The sequence below is a fragment of the Aythya ferina genome (assembly GCF_964211825.1).
Source record: "Aythya ferina genome assembly, chromosome: 11".
NCBI lineage: Eukaryota > Metazoa > Chordata > Aves > Anseriformes > Anatidae > Aythya > Aythya ferina.
In genome coordinates this window covers 21151134-21170868 of record NC_140307.1, presented here as the reverse complement: position 1 = coordinate 21170868, position 19735 = coordinate 21151134, and the positions used below count along the sequence as shown (strand labels likewise).

At 37.1% G+C, this 19735-nt stretch overlaps 1 protein-coding gene across 11 annotated transcripts in view; it reads left to right on the top strand.

Annotated features, from left to right (window-relative positions):
* Positions 1-19735, top strand: part of SEMA6D (semaphorin 6D) — a 245777-nt gene that overhangs the window by 70246 nt on the left and 155796 nt on the right. For 2 of the 11 annotated variants that reach the window (XM_084531973.1, XM_084531985.1), the window contains exons 1-2: positions 17056-17206; positions 17708-17826. The exons of 5 other annotated variants lie outside the window; for them this stretch is intronic. The gene's annotated coding sequence lies outside the window, so the exon portion shown is untranslated. Of the gene's footprint in view, positions 1-1806; positions 1845-16822; positions 16964-17055; positions 17207-17707; positions 17827-19735 lie in introns of those variants that run through there. 4 more of the 11 variants (XM_084531988.1, XM_084531970.1, XM_084531987.1 and 1 more) reach the window with 4 other exon arrangements.

Sequence of the window (19735 nt, the reverse complement as noted above, 5' to 3'; positions counted from 1 at the left end):
ATTGCTAAAAGCCAGAATGTCAGCTTCCAGTGCTTTCACAAAGGCTGTTTATTGTAGCAGCACCTATGTTCTCCATACAGATCTGAGTCTTGCTATTGCTAAGCACTGTGCCAGTATCTAGCATAAGATACTCTTCATTTGAAAGATTGTGCCATCAGTGAAGACTAAAGGCAATTTATAGTCAAAAGCAAAATGGGAATAGTAAGGAGAATAGGATTAAAATGTTTGTTGTTGTCATTCTTTTTAATTTATGGGGAAGGAGAATCACTTGAATGTGTGGGCGAACACAGCTATGACTATAGGTTAGTGTTCTACACTATTTCCAGAGGATTAAGTTGAAAAAGAGTTGTATTTTCCATAAGTCTAAGTATTCAAAAACGTGTACGTTATTCCCCATATTACCTGAATTTTGCAGTTTTTTGTTTTTTTTTTTTTTTTTTTTTTTGTGTGTGTGTGTTTTGTGGTGGTTGTTTTTTTGTTTGTTTGTTTTTTGTTTTGTGTGTGTGTGTGTGCTTTGCTTTTGTTTTTTTCTCAGATATGAATTGTGGTTTGCATTCCAGATTTTGAGCTTTCAAGGTATACTCTCATATTTCCAAGCTTCTGTCTCATAGCTACAACAGATAGTAACTTCCTGGTTTGCTGGTTATTGAACGGTTTAGGATTTTATTTTTACTCATTTGATTACTTGTCTCCAGGATCTTGAGATTTCAGAAAACAACTTGACACTGTAGAGTTGGTAGTCAAATAAAGGAAGTTAGTGACACTGAGTCCAATTACAGTGCAATCAGTTAAAACATATTCTGGGAGGGGATGAGTCAAATTCTAAATCTGTCCTTAGGTAGTATGATATATGAGGTAACAGCATGAGAGCAAAATGAGGATTCTTTCTGAGCACACAAACTTCTTGAACTAGAGCTAATTCAGGTGTGTACAGTTTGATTTTCCCACCTCCTGGGACTGAGTGATTTCTTGTTGGCAGTTTGGAGTTTGTGCACACATTGCCTTTCAGAAAGGGACGAAAAGAGAAGGTGGTATAAGTTTGAGCTGAATTTACTCAGTGCCATTTACCATCTTCAGGTATGCCCGTATCTTTTTGACCTACTTCTGTTAAATTAATCCTTATTTTTTCCTTGTTTTAAAAACATGTAATAATCTACTCTCCTCTTCAATATATATCTTGTTTTCCTTTCAGTCTGTACCAAGATAAGAAGAGATTTCTGTTAAAAACATGGTTCTTTTTAGTCATTAGAAACCCTACTGCCATATAGCAGCTACTTAGTGTTTTAACTGCAGTAGTACTTCTGCCTTGTGGGCCTTTGTATTGATTTTTCTTGTGGGAAATTTAACCCTATCGTTCAAGAGTATAGAGTGGAACCAGCTGTTTATGGAGTGAAACAACTTTTTTGACATCAGAAAGGGCAGCATACATTGTGGCTGGCCTCCTGCTAGAGTTATTAATAAATTTTTGAAGAGCAGTGGCTTGTATGTGCAATTTTCAAGGCCAGCAAATAACATGACTTAGCAAGTGCATCTAGCATGAGCTTTGTGACCTGCAGCATAGACATTGTACTGGGCAGTGCTGCCACCCGGGCAGGTGACAACCCTACTCCTAGGGAAAAAGGGTTGCTTATAACCCTGTGCAAATGGATAAAGGTAGCGTGTTCGTCATAGGTCATATTTATGATGCAGACTTCTGCTGTGTAACTTTAAAGCATGGCTTGTTACTTTATAATATAGCTAATGTAACTCCACCAGTAGGATTTTTTTTCAAAATGATCCTTATTAGTTGTCTTTTGTTTCTACTAGGAGCAGTAAAACCCTCATTGACCTCACTGGAAGGAAAGGTGAACTAACATGAAGTGCTTGTTCTTTTCTAAATATATTGTTGTTGTGAATAAATAGGGTGGAAATTTCTGCTGTGACATAATAGTGATACATTGTTTATCAAATAAGAAAATGTAGAAGACATCAAATATGGAGTCACATTTTCCAAAAAAAAAAAAAATAAAAAAAAATCCAGTCCTGTGGCTAGATGCCTGATATGGGGAAGTATCTGTAACTTTAACCCTTTAAACTTTTTTTGTTTGTCTAATTCTGGTAGAGTTGTGCTATGTTGGCCCTATGTAGAATTTTGTTGCTCTTACAGATAGCCTCCTATATATAAACACCAAAATATTCAGGCTCCAGAGTTTAATATATTTTGCCTTTTCATATTGCAGCAGAAAATTTAACAGATGTCATTTGTTTTCCATACCAGTGTGGTAGCAAACATATGCCTTTGTTTTTTAGCAAAGGAATATTAGTGTATTTATACATGTGTGATATTAGATGGAACAATTTTGTTTTAGCAAAAGCATATTTCACTTTTGCCTTAAACTCTTATCTGATTTTAAAGTCTGAATTTACCAATCATTCAAGTCATCCTGAAGGAGACTTTACCTGGAATTTGATTCCCTTGGGCTGTATAAAAATAGGATTATAGAACATCTGGCTGCATAGTAGGAATATTTCACTTTAAAGTACAAAAATAAAACTACAAAAGATAAAGAGAAGAGCATTCCTGGCCAGAAGTTATCCTTTCTTTATGTTCCTTGTATCCATCAGGCACTAGCATCTTAGAGATAGACGGCAAGGAGACGACAAAAGAAAAATGGAGAGAATTAAAGAACCACATAGCATCATTAATACTTGGCAGTTTTGACAGCCATGAGTAGCCCTGAAAAACCATTGCTGTTTCAAAGTCTGTGATCAATAGGGAGCTTGTCAGGTTCTCAGAATCAGGCCCTCAGCACAAATTCACAGAAAATGAGCATCCCACACTACTATTGGATGATAATGATGTACTTAAGAGCAGAAAATTAAAATGATCAAATGTATTTATGAAATAATCCTCCAAAATATATCTTTGATAGTCTGTGATTACTACTGAGAGTTTTTTAAAAGAAAAAATGTATGGACGGTGGGAAGGGGGGGAGGAGGAAAAAAAGTGGGATTTTAAGGAGTCATTTGCTCACATCTTGTTTGGTAATTTTCTGTGTCTCATAAGTTGGAAAAAAAAATGAGCACTTTTTGGAGCTGAGTAAATGTTTGCTCTCTCATTTCTACTTTTTGCTAATCATAAAAATATCACAAAGATCTGTGGTCTGCTGTATTTTCATTAACACATTGTCAGCCCAGGAGAAACTTGTCACTGACAGTTGATAGCATAATGTAGTAGCTAATGTCTTGGATATTAGTTAAATGCTATTTGTACAGCAATGGACCAAATAACCATGTTAATGATTAATATATATGTATTGCTTAACTGCAGGGATAACTTTATAAAGATTTGAAATATTATAAAACTAATTAAGATCTTGAAATTCCCATTTGTATTAAATCAGTCATCTTTTCACTTTGTGAATAAAAAAGATTTATAGATAGATGTACGAGATATACAAAGAAATAGCTAAATAATATATTTCATGTTTATGAACGTATCCTGTGCCTCAGATTTACACAGAAATCTGGTTCAAAATGACTGGAAAAGTGAGCTGTAATTGAGAGGTACTTTAGGTAACATAGTCTAAAAATATCGTATAACAAAAGCATAGAATATGGGAAGATTGATAAATAATGGAGCAATCCAGATTAAAAAAAATACCCTTTGTACTCATATATTGGTGATGCTGAGATTAACAACCCGGACTAAAGACACGTTGGCTTGAGATATGAGAGCAATCCCTGTTATATGCTTTCTTTCCTGTTGGGATGACATTCACCACCTTTAGCCAGAATATGTGTTTAAACTTCATGTTCTGAAGCTTCCCCTGCAGAGAGGCCACTGGTCATGCCACTTCCCTCAGCTGGCTTTCTGGCTGCTTCCACTGTCTATGTACAGAGGAGAATGAAATGCCGTAACCCAGTCTGGTAAAACACGATGGCTCTCTTTCCTGTAAAAGTCAGGAGTTTCTATGTTCAGGTGCTTCAAAAGTTTCGTATTAGATGACCCTTTACTGTGAGGCTGTTAATATTCCAGAGACTGTGATCATTATTATTGCTGTTTTTAAAGAAAATTCTTGTAGACTCGGGTCCTCTCAATATTTGTGCCTGTACAGTGCTGGCTGGTTTTACCAATCATCTGTTTTGAGCAGAGGGAGATTAGAAGCTATCATTGAATGTTTATCTGGTGTACTTCAGTGCCTTCATTTTCAGTAAGTGGGCACTGAAGCAGGGGTCTATCATGTTCCTCTGTTTAATGCCCACTGTTTTCACAGAAGGAGGAATGTGTTTCCTTGTTTTGTGGTGACAGCACTGACAACCATTAAACATTTCAATTAAATAAAGTTGAGGCAGTCTTATGTTTCTCTCCTGTATGGCTGACAACAACATTTGGCTCGCTATGACTTCCATTTGATAAAATGAGACCTACTTCCTGTAAGACCAGGAATCTCCAGCAGCTTGATTTCCAGCTTTCCTGCACTGCTCTGTTTGCTGGGCAGCAACTGCTCAGGCGTAATTCTGTCTGACCAGAAGGTTGCAGAGAACTCCAGCAGAAGCAATGCTCCTCTCTGCATTGTAATGCTTCACTGCTACAAAGTGAGACTTAACGCAGTGTCCTGCTGATTTTAGGCAAGCCACTATTATTCCTAGAGTAGATAGGATCTTTTAGAGTTATAAGGAGTTTTGTGTAATTCCTTTCAAATTGTTGACACACTTATAATATATTAAAGACTTGATAAGGAAAGACAATAATAATTTGTAATGGATTTAATATCTTCTTAGCAAATTTCCTTCCCATATGCTTTAATTTTCTATGATGTTTCACCCATACTACTTAGCAAAATCTAAATCTGCTGTTGTGATTTTAAATTCTTTTCAATTGAAGTTGAAAAGGTAGATTTTTCTTCAATACTAAAAGATGACAATTATCTTAAAATGAGTTTCAGACTGAGTCTTGCTGATTATCAGTGATCACAGATTGCATTTTAATGCAAGAATAAAAGGTAGTATATTGGAATACTTTTGGGACTTAACTCTATATTAAAACATGCTAAATAATAGAAAGAGGAGTCTTTTTTTTTTTTTTTTTAGGGGCAGGGGGGAAGAGGAGAATTTTCATTATTAAGATTTTCCTGTTAGAAGCAATGGAATCTTAAATATTTAGCTGTTGTACACATAGGTCAGGATGTGCCTAGATATGTATCACACCAGAAGGGTTTATGCTTTAATACAGCTATGATTTTTATCAGTTATGTTTTGCTCTATTTTACAGTTATTCTCTCTATATTAAATATCATTATAATCCTCCCTGTTCTAACACTAAGGACTTGTCTACCACAGAAGGCTGTGTGGAATAGGTGAGAGTATAATTTAACAGCATAGCCATTTTCCATCTTAATGCTCTTGAATGTTAAACTACTCCATATGAAGTGTATTTACTGTAGACAGAGATTTTTACATGGGACTTTCATACTAGCTGTTAGTTTGCAGTATGAAAAAAATATATTTTATTGTATAAAATATATTTATTCCACATTAATTATTAGCTAATTAAATAGACAAGACTTAGATAGCTATATAGCTATTTGTATTGCAGCAGCTCACAAAAGTTCAACAGAGATTGGTGTCCAGATGTCCTGGATACTGTGTAAAGTTGTCATAGATGAGTATCCTTACTCATAATTATGTAAAAGGTAAATGAGTCATAAAGCTAGATGGGGCACAAAGATAGCAAAGTGACTTGTTCAGAGTTGTACTGCAAACACGTCGAAGATCCAGTAATAAAATTTAGGTTCCATTGATGTAGTCCAGTACTGCAGGCACGCTTGTCTTTGCCCTAGATACAGACAGCATAGCATTGACTTCTGTTGCTTACTCGCAGCTTTCTGCAATGACCTTTTGAAGAAATATGCCATATGAAAGCACACTATCTACATCTGTCTGTCTCTCCTTTTACCCTAATATTTCCTGAATCAATGGGTCTATTTCAAGGAAATTAAGCAAACAGGTGGAGATCTTCAGGCTAAGTTCTTCCCAGTTCATCAAATGGGTAAAGTGTCACTGTGTGAAAAGTTGTGGAAGGAACTCCTGCTCCAAAGGTGAAGATCTCAGTGTCAAAGTCTGTGCCCTGACGTGGGAGTAATCTCTCCTGTGCTAACTAATCTGTTAGCAGATGCACATCTGCAGAAAAACAGATTTCCTTAGCCAAAATGTTCAAAAACTTCTCTTCATTTTTAAGCAAACTTAATGTAAATAGTACAGACAGGTCCTTATATAGCTCGCCCAGGTCTTTATGTAGCAGCAGAAATGAAGCCTGAGTGGACAAAGATGCATTTCAAGTGATGCAGGTCTGACTCTTCCTTATTTTGAGATATTGATCAGGGAGCAGGATGCTCCATCCTAATGCTTTGTGTTAGAAGCAGGAGAAGTTTCATCTTTTAGAGTTAGTTGTTAATGACAACTCCAAGGAGAGAAACGTATGGAAACACATAGCATAGAATGAAGAAGGAAAAGTGCACACTGATTTATCTTTAAAATATTACTCAAAAAACAGGTAATCCACCCAGTCCTGAAGCTCTCAGTAAACAAGACATTTACAGCCTTTTAGAACAAAGCCACTGTTTCATGTTCCTACAGCAAGTATAGACTCCCAAGATAAGTGTATTTTAAACAAATGATCTCTATTGTGGTAAAATGGTTCTGAGAGAAATTCCTAACAATAAGACAATGAAGTCCATTGGAGTTGCATGAAGTTTTGTCAGGAGAGGATCTGTAAGTTAAGACTGCTTAGTGAAATAACCAAGGAGTCATTTAATGCCCAACTTATGTTCCTTGTACTCATTTTTTTTCTAGTTTATGTATTAGTCAAGTTAAGTGAATATCCCAAATAACTATTTTACTTGCTTATAGAATAGGGAAAAATGTGTGACTTAATCATGTAATAAAAACATGGACTGTAAAGTGGCTTCTTTAAGACAGCCATCTAAATTATCAGTAGCAGTTCCACCACTTCTGTTTTAAGTGTTTGTCAAGACAGGCTTCAGCATCATATAACTATGTTCAATTTATTTATTTTTATCCTCTGCTGTTAGTTGTAATTAACTCTCAGAGAACAGACATTAGTGTTCAAGGGCTGAGTGTTGATCTTATATTTAAAAGACTTTTTTTCTTTAGCAATTAAGTTCAACCAGACATAGGATGCTGTAAAATTTCTAGAGCATCTATTCTGTGCCACGGTTTTGGTACAACTATGCTTTTATGGGTTTTAAACCTAGAAATGACGTGTTTTACATCAAAGAAATTGCACGGTTCAGTGGTATTCAAAATGCTAAAATAAGTTGCTGTAAAGTTGAATGCATGTTGCAGTACTGATACCACAAGTTTGCTAAGTGTTGGGGAAAGAGCTATTTATATATGAAGTGGAGAGGATATCTCAGTCCCTTGTATTGTTCTTTTTAATCTCTTTGTCATAGAATCATAGAATATCCTGAGTTGGAAGGGACCCTTAAGGATCATCAAGTCCAACTCTTGACACTGCACAGGTCTACCCAAAAGTTCAGACCATGTGCCTAAGTTCACAGTCCAATCTCTTCTTAAATTCAGACAGGCTCGGTGCAGTGACCACTTCCCTGGGGAGCCTGTTCCAGTGTGCAACCACCCTCTCTGTGAAGAACCCCCTCCTGATGTCAAGCCTAAATTTCCCCTGCCTCAGCTTAACCCCGTTCCTGCGGGTCCTGTCACTGGTGTTAATGGAGAAAAGGTCTCCATTAACGCAGGTGTCCTAAGGCGAGCTCAGGGAGGCCAGAAACCTCCCGTGGAGCAGAAGGGCAAAAGCTCGCTTGATCTTGATTTTCAGTACGAATACAGACCGTGAAAGCGGGGCCTCGCAATCCTTCTGGCTTTTTGGGTTTTAAGCAGGAGGTGTCAGAAAAGTTACCACAGGGATAACTGGCTTGTGGCGGCCAAGCATTCATAGCGACGTTGCTTTTTGATCCTTCGATGTCGGCTCTTCCTATCATTGTGCAGCAGAATTCACCAAGCGTTGTTTTTTGTCATCAGAAGTTTTTTTTTTTTTAGTTCTACCAGTGTTTCCAGCCTGGCTGCAATGAAAAGTGGTATTTCCCACCATACCATGGTGGGAAATCATATGGCATGTGTGTCTTGCACTAGTCTTGCCTTGAATCTGTTTATGGAAACACTCAGTTTAGTCTTCTTTCTTCCTTTGTCTTCCGTAGAGGCACAATGCTACTATATCTGTGGTCATAATTATGTAAGTTGCTGTTTCCAGATCAGTTGAAGTATCATTGTCAGAAATTCTGAAAATGTGTAAAAATCTGCAAATAACATGATTCAATTTTTCCTGCAGCCCCTTTACAGCTACTGCCTCATAATCTAACATGGACCTGAGCAGAAAATTTTGAGGGAATTAAGTTGCTGCCAAGAAGGAATTTTTGTGATCCCCATTTCTAACCAACTCATCTACTAATTATAGTGTTCTGTTGTATTTACATCTTTTTCTTGAGGCTTTGACTCTGCAGGGAGTTGCTCAATAACAACCATCTCTGAATACCGATTGCAATCTAAACGTTTTGGTTAACGGAGGTTATCTCTGACAGAGTAGGAACAGGCAACAGGCATCATTTATAAAGGGAAAGGAAACAGTGGTGCCATCTTTTATTCTGTGTAGAAAAGAAAGAATAGACTGGTAGAATTGAAGTGGTCATTTCTCATAACATCTGGACTTAAGCCACTGGTTCTGTGACTGTTTAAATGTTTTGTATGGAGACAAGTGCTTTTCACAGAACAGCTTGAGAAAAAAGCTCTGTTCCTCTGTGTTGTCCCAACGTGAGGGTTCAGCTTGTTTCTAGGGCCTCTCCCAGGTCAGGAATAAAGGGGCTTTAAGATGGGTCTTCTCCATCCAGCATGATGGTCCTGACCACTAGTCTGAAGAACATAATGGAAGGATCCCTGTCTACTCATCCAGTTTTATGAATTTCATCTAGGCTGACATAGGATGCCAGCAAGGCTGGGTTGAGAATTCATACACTCAGACTGATGTGCAGATCAGCGTTCCCCTAAGTGTGTTTTAATTTCATTATCTCTGCACTGATCTATCCTAGTTCAATTCCAGCACACCTGGAACTGTCTGTAGGATGCATTAGTTTCTCTAGGTTTCTTTTTACACCTGGAACTGAGGGTTGTTGGACCTGCTTCACCTCCTGTTGGACATGTGAAGGTTGGTGGTATATTAACAGCTAAGATCTTTGCAAATCTTCACTTGTGGTTGGTTAGCCCAGCTTCGGCACAGTGTTATACTTAGAAGGGGTGCACAAATCTTCATGATGAAACTGGGCTGATGTGTCTTATTTTTCCTAATGTTGCAAATATTTATTACAGAGACTCTTGTTCAATCGATAAACATAATTGTAAGCTTTGAGTGTAGAAATGTGAGACAATAAGGACATCAGTTGAACATGTTTAGGTTGCAAGTAGATTTATTTATTTTTTTTAATAAGTGAGGAGGTCAAAGATGCAGTAATCCTGTTGTTTCAGAAAGGATGCCAGATCCGTAGATAATGTCTGCCCTTGTGAAATGCAAGATGCATCTGAGCAGGATAACAACAAAGTGCAGCAGAGATAAAGAATTGACATGGTTTGAAAGGGATATCCAGTATCATTTTCTAAAAGATTAGATAACATTAGCTTCAAGACAAATGTGGAAGATAGCGATCTTTTTTAAAAAAGAGGTGATAATGTATTTAATAGCTGATCAATTCACTACAGTACAAAGAATTAATAGGAGGGAATTAGGAAAAGGAGAGAAGCTTTAGTAGGGTTATGCATGTTCATTTTTGTGCCTTTCTCATTCAGATCTTCATTTTATATTACTCTTTATTCCCAATTTGTTTCTCTATACAGTGCTGCTACCTTATTTCAATAGAATTAATTCACTTTGGTCTTGAGCACAGTTGGTTGCAAACAGCTGTATCTCTGTTAAAAATTACCTTGTCTACTTAAAAAAAAAAAAAAAAAAAAGAGAGAGACAGACAGAAATGTCAAGCTTGTTTCATAACAGAAATGTTGATCACAGAAGTTGGCTCCAACACAGTGTCCACCCAGTGGTTCTGTGAATAAGTGTTTATAGATTGCACTGAGCTCTCTAGCCAACTCCTAGTATCTCCTATAATTGCTACTGTAGAAAACAAAAATGTTAATCTGAAAAGCCAAACTCTTCATTTGAACCATGTGAAGCTATTATTCTATTTTATGTGTAGTTCTAAAGGACAATAAACTTACGCATTGAAAGAATATAGAAATACAAGGTTGACTCACTGTAAACTTCCTTCAAACTCCAGGATTGGTTGACAATCCTTTTGATTTACTTGCCTTCTTTTATGGCTGTTTTTGGTATTTTGGTGGGTTAGGGGAGGTGGTCCATACAACTTTCTTGGTGGTCATTTCAGTGTTTTGGGTTTAAGGGTTGGGGGGTTTGTGTTTTGTTTGTTTTGTTTTTTCCTTTTATTGTTGTTGGTTGGTTTTGTTTTGTTTTTTAATATTCTGGGCTTTTTGGTGAAATTCTGGTTTTCATTCAAAACTCTTGAACCATCCTCTCTGTGTATACATGCATTCTTTCCACTTTTTTTTTTTTTTTTTTTTTTTTTTTTTCCTGCTGGTTAAGAAGGTAGAGGAGATGAGTTCAGGAAAAAAAAATCAAGTCATAACTGTATTGACAAAAAGTAAGTATTTACTGTGTATTATCAGTGTCAAAGAAAATCTATAAAAGGTCTAACTGATAGGTATTAGAATAATGGTCAAGAACACATACTTGCATCTGCCATACAAGATCATGCAAGAGATTAAATCTCTATTTATTAATTTGCCATTTTCATGAAGCAGTTGCACGTGAATTGGTCAGTATTACTTTAGCTGATTGACGTTGGTAATTGCCCTTTGAATTCATTAATATAGGACGCATGCTAAATCTTTCACTAGCTTAAAGCTATAGCTTTTTTAAGTAGAACAGTTACTAGATGGTACAAAGGTAAGAGTCGTTAAAAACTGAAAGATATGCTGCAGAAGCTGGTATTGTTCTACAGTACCACTCTGCTGCTGCTTTTTAAATAAGATGGTCCTATCTAAACATACAACATGCAATATAGCAACAGGGGAAAAAAAAATCAGGAAAAATTGTATACTACCTGCTGATGTGTGAATTGGATATCTATGCAGGAAACAACATGTGTTAAATTACTCTGATGATAGATAGAAGAAAAGTTAGAAAGTAAATGATTTATTTTAAAACACTGAATTAGAACATAGCATGTGTTCAATTTGAAATACACAAGCTGAATTCAATATAAGATTGGCTGCTGACATTTTAAGTTTGAAAAACTGTAATGATTCTAGAATTTAGACGTAATAATATTCAGAGCATACTGCTATAATGTATGCAGAGGATTAAGGATTATATTTTATTAAATTTGAATCACACAATTCTGAAAGCCTTTCATCCTTAAAGCCCGTTTATGTAAGAGAATGTGAGCATGGGTGAGAGTACTTGTACATTTGGAATACAACCAGAATTTCAAAAGCTCACATGTGGTTTTATATGCTGTCAGATACAGATCTTTGCATTATACTTTGTAAATGCAGGGAAGGTAGATTTTTAACTTTACAACTTGAATGTGCTTTTCAGCACAAAATCTAAAAGTAGGATTCCAGAAACTAAAATATTCATGTAATAAAATTCCCTATTTTTCTGTGTCCCTTTAACTGAGACATGTTGCTATGGTTCCAAAATGTCAAACATATATATATATATATATATATATATATATTTTATTAGAGTATTAATTGCAAGACTCAGCAGCTTTTCTAATCACATTACTAAAGGAGGCAGTCTTGGTTGTAGAAAACCTTCTCTTCAATACAAGTCTGTTTGCTAGGAATTTATTACGGTGAAATTGTATAGGAGAAGGGATGAGAAAAACAGACAAAAACAGAAGTTTAAGCCAGGACTTTTTAAGGAAGAATGCATTTAGTGGCCAGATAGCCCCAAGTGCTCTTTCAAGAATGAGGGAATCTTTGGTTTAAAGGCTATTCTGACTCAGGTCTGAACTGAAGAATGGAATTGATAAGAAATTAATAACAAACATGTAACAATGGAAAAAAGTGATAGTAATTCATATGAAGAAGTCATAAAACAAAGAAAATGGAAAGACAGGTCTATTAGGAGAAATCATATAGCATATATAGCAACAAAACTGGTAAGTTAGGACCAGATCATATCCTAGCTCTAGTTTTGACCTGTTAGTAGAAAGGGATGGCAAGGTCATCAATAAAATGACAAAGAGAAGACCACAGTGTGTTTACTATTTATTTTCTGTCCTTGGAAGGATGCAAGATAATGTACTTTGACTGCATGAAGAAAATGAGTAGTTTGAAGTCATGTAATAATCAAGCAAAATATTAACCACCATTTATGTCTCAACGATTTATACATCTGTGGATCTGCTATTTCAATCCTCTATCCAGTCCAGTGGCCCAAATTTTTAAGAGATGCTGATAAATCAAGGAAGGTGCTGAAAGGAGAAATGATGTGGTTATAGTTCATGAGAGAGACTCTTCTTTATTCTGTGTAGTTATGTCATCCAAGAGGCAAAATAATAACAAGAATCATCAGTTGGAAACTGAAACATAATAAATTCAAATGAGAAATCAAACAGAGGCTGAACAGTTGTGCTGATTAACCTTGAACAAACACAAGGGAGTACCAAGGTTTTCCAGCTCTTGACAAACTGAGGTCAGGGCTAGGTGTCTCTTTGGAAGGTCACACCCAAGATTTTAAACTCAGTACTGGAACAACATGAAATGTAGTGACTCATGATATACAGGAGGTCTCCTGACTGCTTCCAAGTTAAAACATTTGAATTTATTAATCTTGGGGGCGTGATAGAAGTTGAAACTCTGTATTGGACTGTATGAGACAGTAGGTCCAAAACGAGGGCTCAGCCACCAACGTCCAAGCCTCGTTACATGTGAGATGTTGAAGGGAGGCAGCAGGAGAGGATTACACAGGCAGGGGAATGGCAGCCCAGGGCAGTGCGGTGCCAAGCTGGCACTGCAGGATGGTAAGCATTTTGAGGTGTCTTCTTCAGAAGCTTTTCTTTTAATGGTTGTCCCATGGGGCTGTTTCTGCTCTTCTCCAAATGCAGCGCACAGTGTTCTGAAAAAGCTGCGCTCCTTATGCATAGTCCGTCATGGAAAACTTTAAAACAAACATCTGCCAGCAGCACATTTCCTGTGGTTGTCCTAGCCATGATTTTTTTTACTTTGCTCTGCCTTCTTTCTTGCACATCACTAATCTCTGATCATACTTCTTTCCTCCCCTTTTATTCATTGGAGTTCAGCTCAGCTTTAATGTAGATACCAGCTTGCACTACTCATTTTTTAATTATTTTTTTCTGAACTGTATGGAAAGACAGGGTCACATTTTTATTCCTGAACATAGTCAGTATGTGTCATACCTCTACAGTTGTTCTGATTATGCCACGTCCTACTTCATTCCTCAGACTGTGTGAAGAGCCAGCTTTGCAATAGACTCTCTTTTTTTCCTGTGCCATATTTTATTCAGACAAGCAGATCTGCCCATCTTTTTAGATGGTAAGAGCAGACATATTCAGAGCTCTATAATCGGACTTTCACTGCCGTCAGCCAGCTAGTATCATCTAGCACTGAGGTGTTGTACACCCAGCATTAAGAAAATGAGAAAACCACAGAAATACAGCTGTGTTCCTTGTAACTCTTTTTTACTACTCTGTATAAACATCTCTGTATAAACATGTATGGCTTTTCTGTTTAGATATTCTGTCTCCCATATTCTGGTAGTTTCTACAATAGAAAATGAACTTTGAAGTGTGTAAATAAAACTGATTTTTCAATTCTAGCACCTGAAATGTTCAAAAATGAAACTTTTTCTAACAAATCAGTATGTATATACATATATATATATCTTTATATATATTTATATATATATATATATATATTTCCCCCATAATAAAATGTTTAGAGGTATTTATACCAAAAAGGTTTGGAAATAAACAGGAATCTCTTTGGTGGATTCCAGTTCTTCTGGCAAAGAGCATTCTCAAGCCCATTGAGCCTCAGTGGTTTGATGTTTAACCCATTAAATAGAAGGAAAATATATTCAAAGAGACTGAAAAAATCTTTCTGTGCAGAAATTGGGAGCAAGTCTGGGGTGGGTGGGTGGGAAATGTTTGTTTGTTTTCTTCGGGAGCTTGTATCTGAGACAGAAAGATGACTGACACATAGAGAGAATGATGTACTATGAATGCATAGCCCTCTCAAGTACAGTTCTGTTTGCATGTGAAAGTGTAAAGGCTGCTTAATAAGAGAAGGAAATGGGAAACACATAAAGAAATAAATGATTGAGAAGCAGGTATACTGAAACAATAACAGTACTAAGCTGCTGTCCCAGGGAGATAGAAAAGTAAATCATAATTTTGATACCAGAAAAAACAACAGCAAATTTATTGAAATAAGTGGCTCCAGAAACAGTGGTGGAGCTTTGTTGTTGTTTTCAGGAAATTTGAGAAGCTTATGAGTCATTCAGAGGTTAATGGTAATACTGAAGTTTTAAGAAGGGGGAGCTTTTATTGAAAAGGTGTTGAAATTGTCACTTCCAAAATGTCCATGTTTTCTTTTGTTAGTGGCAGAACACATAGGGTCCTGCATCACAATACTCAGCTTAGGAGGGGGCCTGTGCATCTTTTTTTTTTTTTTTTTTTTTTTAAGTACTGTAATGATCCAGTCTGAGCTAGCAATTCATGTTTAGCAATTCTGATTTAATTTACAACTCAGAATATAATTATTTTCTGATTATAGTTTAGATTTTGTGGAAGAAGAAAGATTGGTTTTGAAGTTTGTGGGAAGAGGAAAGACTTGTAGCTTTATATAGTCAACATTTATTTCCAGAAAACTGATTTTTCTGCCAATGCAGAGCAGACAATGATTTTTTCTGTTTTATTTATTCTAAAGTGAAAACTGATTCCAAGCTGAAGATAGGCAAGGATTAATGGAAGTCTTCATAATAAATTTTAAATCCTAATGCCTACACAAGAGATCTATTAATTAGTACCGATGACTAAAAGATTTGCAAATCAGACAGTACATACAATTAGGAAAAAAAAACACAAACCTGTACATTGTAAAGTTCAACGCATTCATTGACAGATACTGCATAGGATTTGTACATTTATACTAAAGCTACGTATTAACAAACGTGGAACAGAAACATCCAAGATGTCAGTTCAGCACCATGTTTCTACTTCAAGCAGTTGGTTATATTCGTGTATCTCTAGTAGTGCATATGTTGTGTAGTTTTTCTGTTAGATACTGGCAGTATCCCTGAAGGATACACTCAGTCTTATGTCCTGCATCATACAAGGAATGTGGAAAACCAATTGTGCCTTCTGGTGGGTCTTAGCTGTCTTCTGGTTCAGACCTTCTACTCAGGAAAATTCCACTGCTCTGTAAAAATTGTCTCTTAATTTCAATTAAATCCTTATATATATTTAGTTCTTTTTTTGCTTTTTAAAATCTGTATTTGCTTTGTCCTTTCAAAATGGCTGTACCAATTCAAAGCAGATGCTGTATACATACATCTCCGGTTCTTGGGAGAAAAACATATCCCTTGTGGCTGAACAGCCCATTTATCTGCTGGGCAGAAGGCATCACAGAAAATACTAGAACTCCCCCATTGCTCCTTGGGAGTCACAGGGACAAGCACAGGCTTATTGTCTTATGAGAAACCTGCATCTGCTCTGGTGTATGTGCATCAGTACGGCTGAGAAATCTTCACCAGAGGAGGTGAAGAACAGATGTATTTTCAGAGTCATCCTTCTGAAACATACTTCTTCCAGAATAAGATTCCTCTCCTCACACTCTGATCCTAATCCTGTGTCTTGGTCCCAAATCATTTCTGGCATCTGGTGCACTCTGTAGTGCTGGGAGCTGTTGCTGCAGCTTCTGCTCCAGAGCTGTAACCTCTGCTGGCATAAATGCATGAACTATTGTACATTCTTACAGAGTTAATTCATCTCTGCAATCACATGCCACTTGTTAGCCTGCAGAAATGAGAAATCACAACACTGGCAGACATATTTCCTGCTCAAAAAGCTGAATTCATGCTGCTCTTCTGGCTGAGTCTTACCTCTGATGCCAGGGTTGCCAGTCCCAGGCTAGCAGACTGATACAGGGATGTTCCTGACTTGCAAGGTTTTAGGAGACTGTGAAACCTCTAAAGCTACTACTGGTGTTGGTAAAGAGGTGCTCCTCTCACTGCATGGACAGCTTCACAGCTTTGTAATTATTGTTAGTGGAATATGTGTGTGGACAGCTACTCAAGAATTAAGGCACTATTACTTGTAATAAGTTGTAATTTCTGTAAAAGGTATCAACTGCACATAGCTTCGGTCTTTTGCACGTGAAGGTCTGCAGCTGAAGATAGAAGTTGGCTGACAGAGGCATTGATTGTGTATTTGACTCTTCATGTTCTGAGGGAAAAACACAACAAAAAACAAGAGAAACCTAGGGGTATGGCTACTAAAACCTATATAAGTTCTAGTGTGAGAGGTTCGTTCACATATGTTGAAATACCCACATGATACAAGAGTAGCTTGTCACTTAAAATCTTTTCTTTAAGCAGGGAAAAGAGAGCCATTTTAGGGGGGGGGTGAAGGACTGATTAATTATTGGCAATTACTATGTGGTTGACCAGGGGCCCGAGTTGTGGGGCAGGCAGGTGGATCCAGGTGTGTGAGGGCTGCACCTGCCCAACAAAGTGCAGCTGGGCCCAACAGGTGCCTCTGTGGAAACCTGGAGGGAGGGCAGCACGGCTGTGAGGGGTGAGGAGGAGGTGTGGGCAGCAGCCCTGTGAGCAGCCAGGTCAGAGGAAAAGCAGGTGAGGAAAAGGAGCTTTAGTCTTTCTCTGTCTCTCACCATCTGACTTTATTTTAATTGGTGATCATTTAAGTTTATTTTCTGCAAATTGAGCCTTTTCTGCCTGTGGCAGTGATCAGTAGGCCATCTCCCTGTCTTACCTCAGCCCACAAGCTTTTTTGTCTCGTTCTCTCTCTTGTCCTGCTGAGGGGAGAGCAGCTGGGTGGGTGGTTCACCAGGGTCACCCCACCACAACCTCTTTGAGGTAGGTCTCTAACATGTTCAGTTTGCATCAAAATAATATGTGTGTATTTTCTGCTGATAGTATGAAGTGTGCTTGGCTATTGCCACTCTGTTCAAAGCAACACAAAACATGAGTGTGGTGGTAGAATCTTTATGCTGATGACTTGTTTTGAGGTGAGGGGTCACAAAGGGAACTGCTGGCTGGCTAACATGGCTGCCCCTTCTGTAGGGGAATGGGTCCATTTTATTGTTGCAGCCCTTGGGGGCAACAGCTGGGTTTTGATCTAGGTCTGCTCTGGGGGGCGTCAAAATCAAGGGCCTGGAAAGCACCATCAGACAAATGTTAACAGCAGTGGTTCGTGGCTGACATACTTGAAATGGAGTCAGGGACTCCAAGAGATAACAGCAAAAGCAGTTGCGTTTAAAGAGCCATGTTTATGTGTACTAGCAACTTCTCTGTGAATTGGTGCTGAGGGAGGTTGCAAGACACTGTAATCCTCTCCACTGTAATATCCTTTTCCAGAAGCTGAGGGGTAGCTTTAGTCAAAGGTATGAAATTCACCCTTGTGCAACTCTCAAGTGAAATTTGAAGCTTCTCATCCCAGAGCTGAATGTAACCCTGGAGGAGTTACAATTGCACAGGTAATGCCAACGTACTTTGATTTTTCAGGCCATACAGCAACAGGAAAGCAAATCAGTTAGAAAATGAGGGATAAAAACATCAAACTACTATCATGGCTATTATATTAAAAAAATAATAATTAAAAGTCTTGCTATGTAGATAAGATTGAACTTCCTAATGACTCAATAAATTATCCGATATTTAATTAATAAATGTCATTAAGAGTATTACAATGTTGTTTATCACTTCTTGGCTTATAATAGCTCTCTAAGCATAGGGCAGTTAGATGAGCGGATCTTCCTCAGTTAAATTCCAATTTCACATCACCATTAGATCTTCTGTGTTGCAGATACCACATATATAATTCTGTCTGTGTAAAGGGGGAGTGCCCAGTCTGCATGTGCTTCCTTTTGATTTGCATGAAAAATATAAGCATTATTTTACCATTTGTTTTAGCTTCTTGTATTTCTTAATTTATGTATTCTAGGTAGATTACAAAAAAAAAAAATGGAGTATAGGACTGAGTCATATAAACAAGCTGATTTATTAAGCATATGTTTAAATATTTTAGCGGAACTAATATCAGTGGGAAAAAAATCACATTCGAATACATTGCTCTTTTAAAATAATGTTAATTTAAAGGAAAGAAGTGGAGGAGTGAGACATGGTAAAAGTTAATAGATGTTAGAATAACTTTCATTTCAGTAATGCTAGCCTTTTCCTGTTACCCTATTTAAAAAGGTGAAATTAGATTACTAATGTCCCTTAAAGGATATTTAAACTAATCAGGAAACATCTGAAAGAGCTTCTCTCCTCCCAAAATGACCTGATGGGGTTATCCCATCTGCCATGTATTATTTGCAATAGCAAAAAAGCTTCTAGGACTACTTAATGAGAAAGGATAATGGAATCATATGTTAATGGTGAAAACCTCAGTAAGAGCTGGTTCCCCCTAAAACAAGTTCTGAATATGTCCTTTGGGAAATATTTCCTGCATAGATTTTTTTTTTAATGTATGAGGAAAATGTATTAGGCAAAACCATTTCTAACATTAAGAGGATTGCATACGCATGTCAGGTAGTGGAGGCCAAATCCTGACATTCACAGTATTCACAGCCTACAGCTTGTATCGTTCATTAAAAGCAGGAGGTTTCATTCAAACTAGGTACCCAGATCTGATCTCTCTGTATATCATAAATCACTCTGTTCCACTTGGTTACAGCAGCGTGGGCTTTAATAGGTTTCTGTAACTAAAATGTTGCTAAACCATACCCAGTCTAATTTAATAGTGAATGCATTGCTCCTCTTTACAGTCTGTATGATTAATTTAAGAAAATGTGAGCCCTGTTCTTATCTTTAATTTGCCTACTTTCAGCTTTTAGCATTTAGTTGCTATCCCTTTCTTCATGATATTAAAGAACCTCTTTGTAACACATATGCTCTCCTCAGTTTTGGTCACTTTTAAATCTTCTTTTGTGTAAACTTAGATAAGCTCTATATGTTGATAGAGTACTTGGAATATTTGAGCCCTAAAATATTCCCTCCAATCCTCAAAACATTTCTCTGGTTCTCTTTAGCAGTTCTTGATGAGTTATGGCTTGTTAACAGTGGATTTCTCCCTTAAAGAGGGAAAGTAACTAGCTCTTTAATTATGATCTTTCAGAGGTTTTTCATGTAGTCGAACTCACCTTTTCTTAGCAATAATGAAGGCATGTTCTTAAACACAACTGAAGTCTTATCTTCTCCACACCAAAGCTCTTAATTCAATAATTGTTAAAATATGTGTTTGTCTTGTGACAAACTTCTATATAGAAGTAAACCATTTACAGAAAAGTTCACCTCTGGGCATGAGCACAGCATGGAAAATTTCTCCCATTTTCCCAAATATGAGGAGTCAAAGACAGACATCTTGGCCCTCCCAAGCGAAGG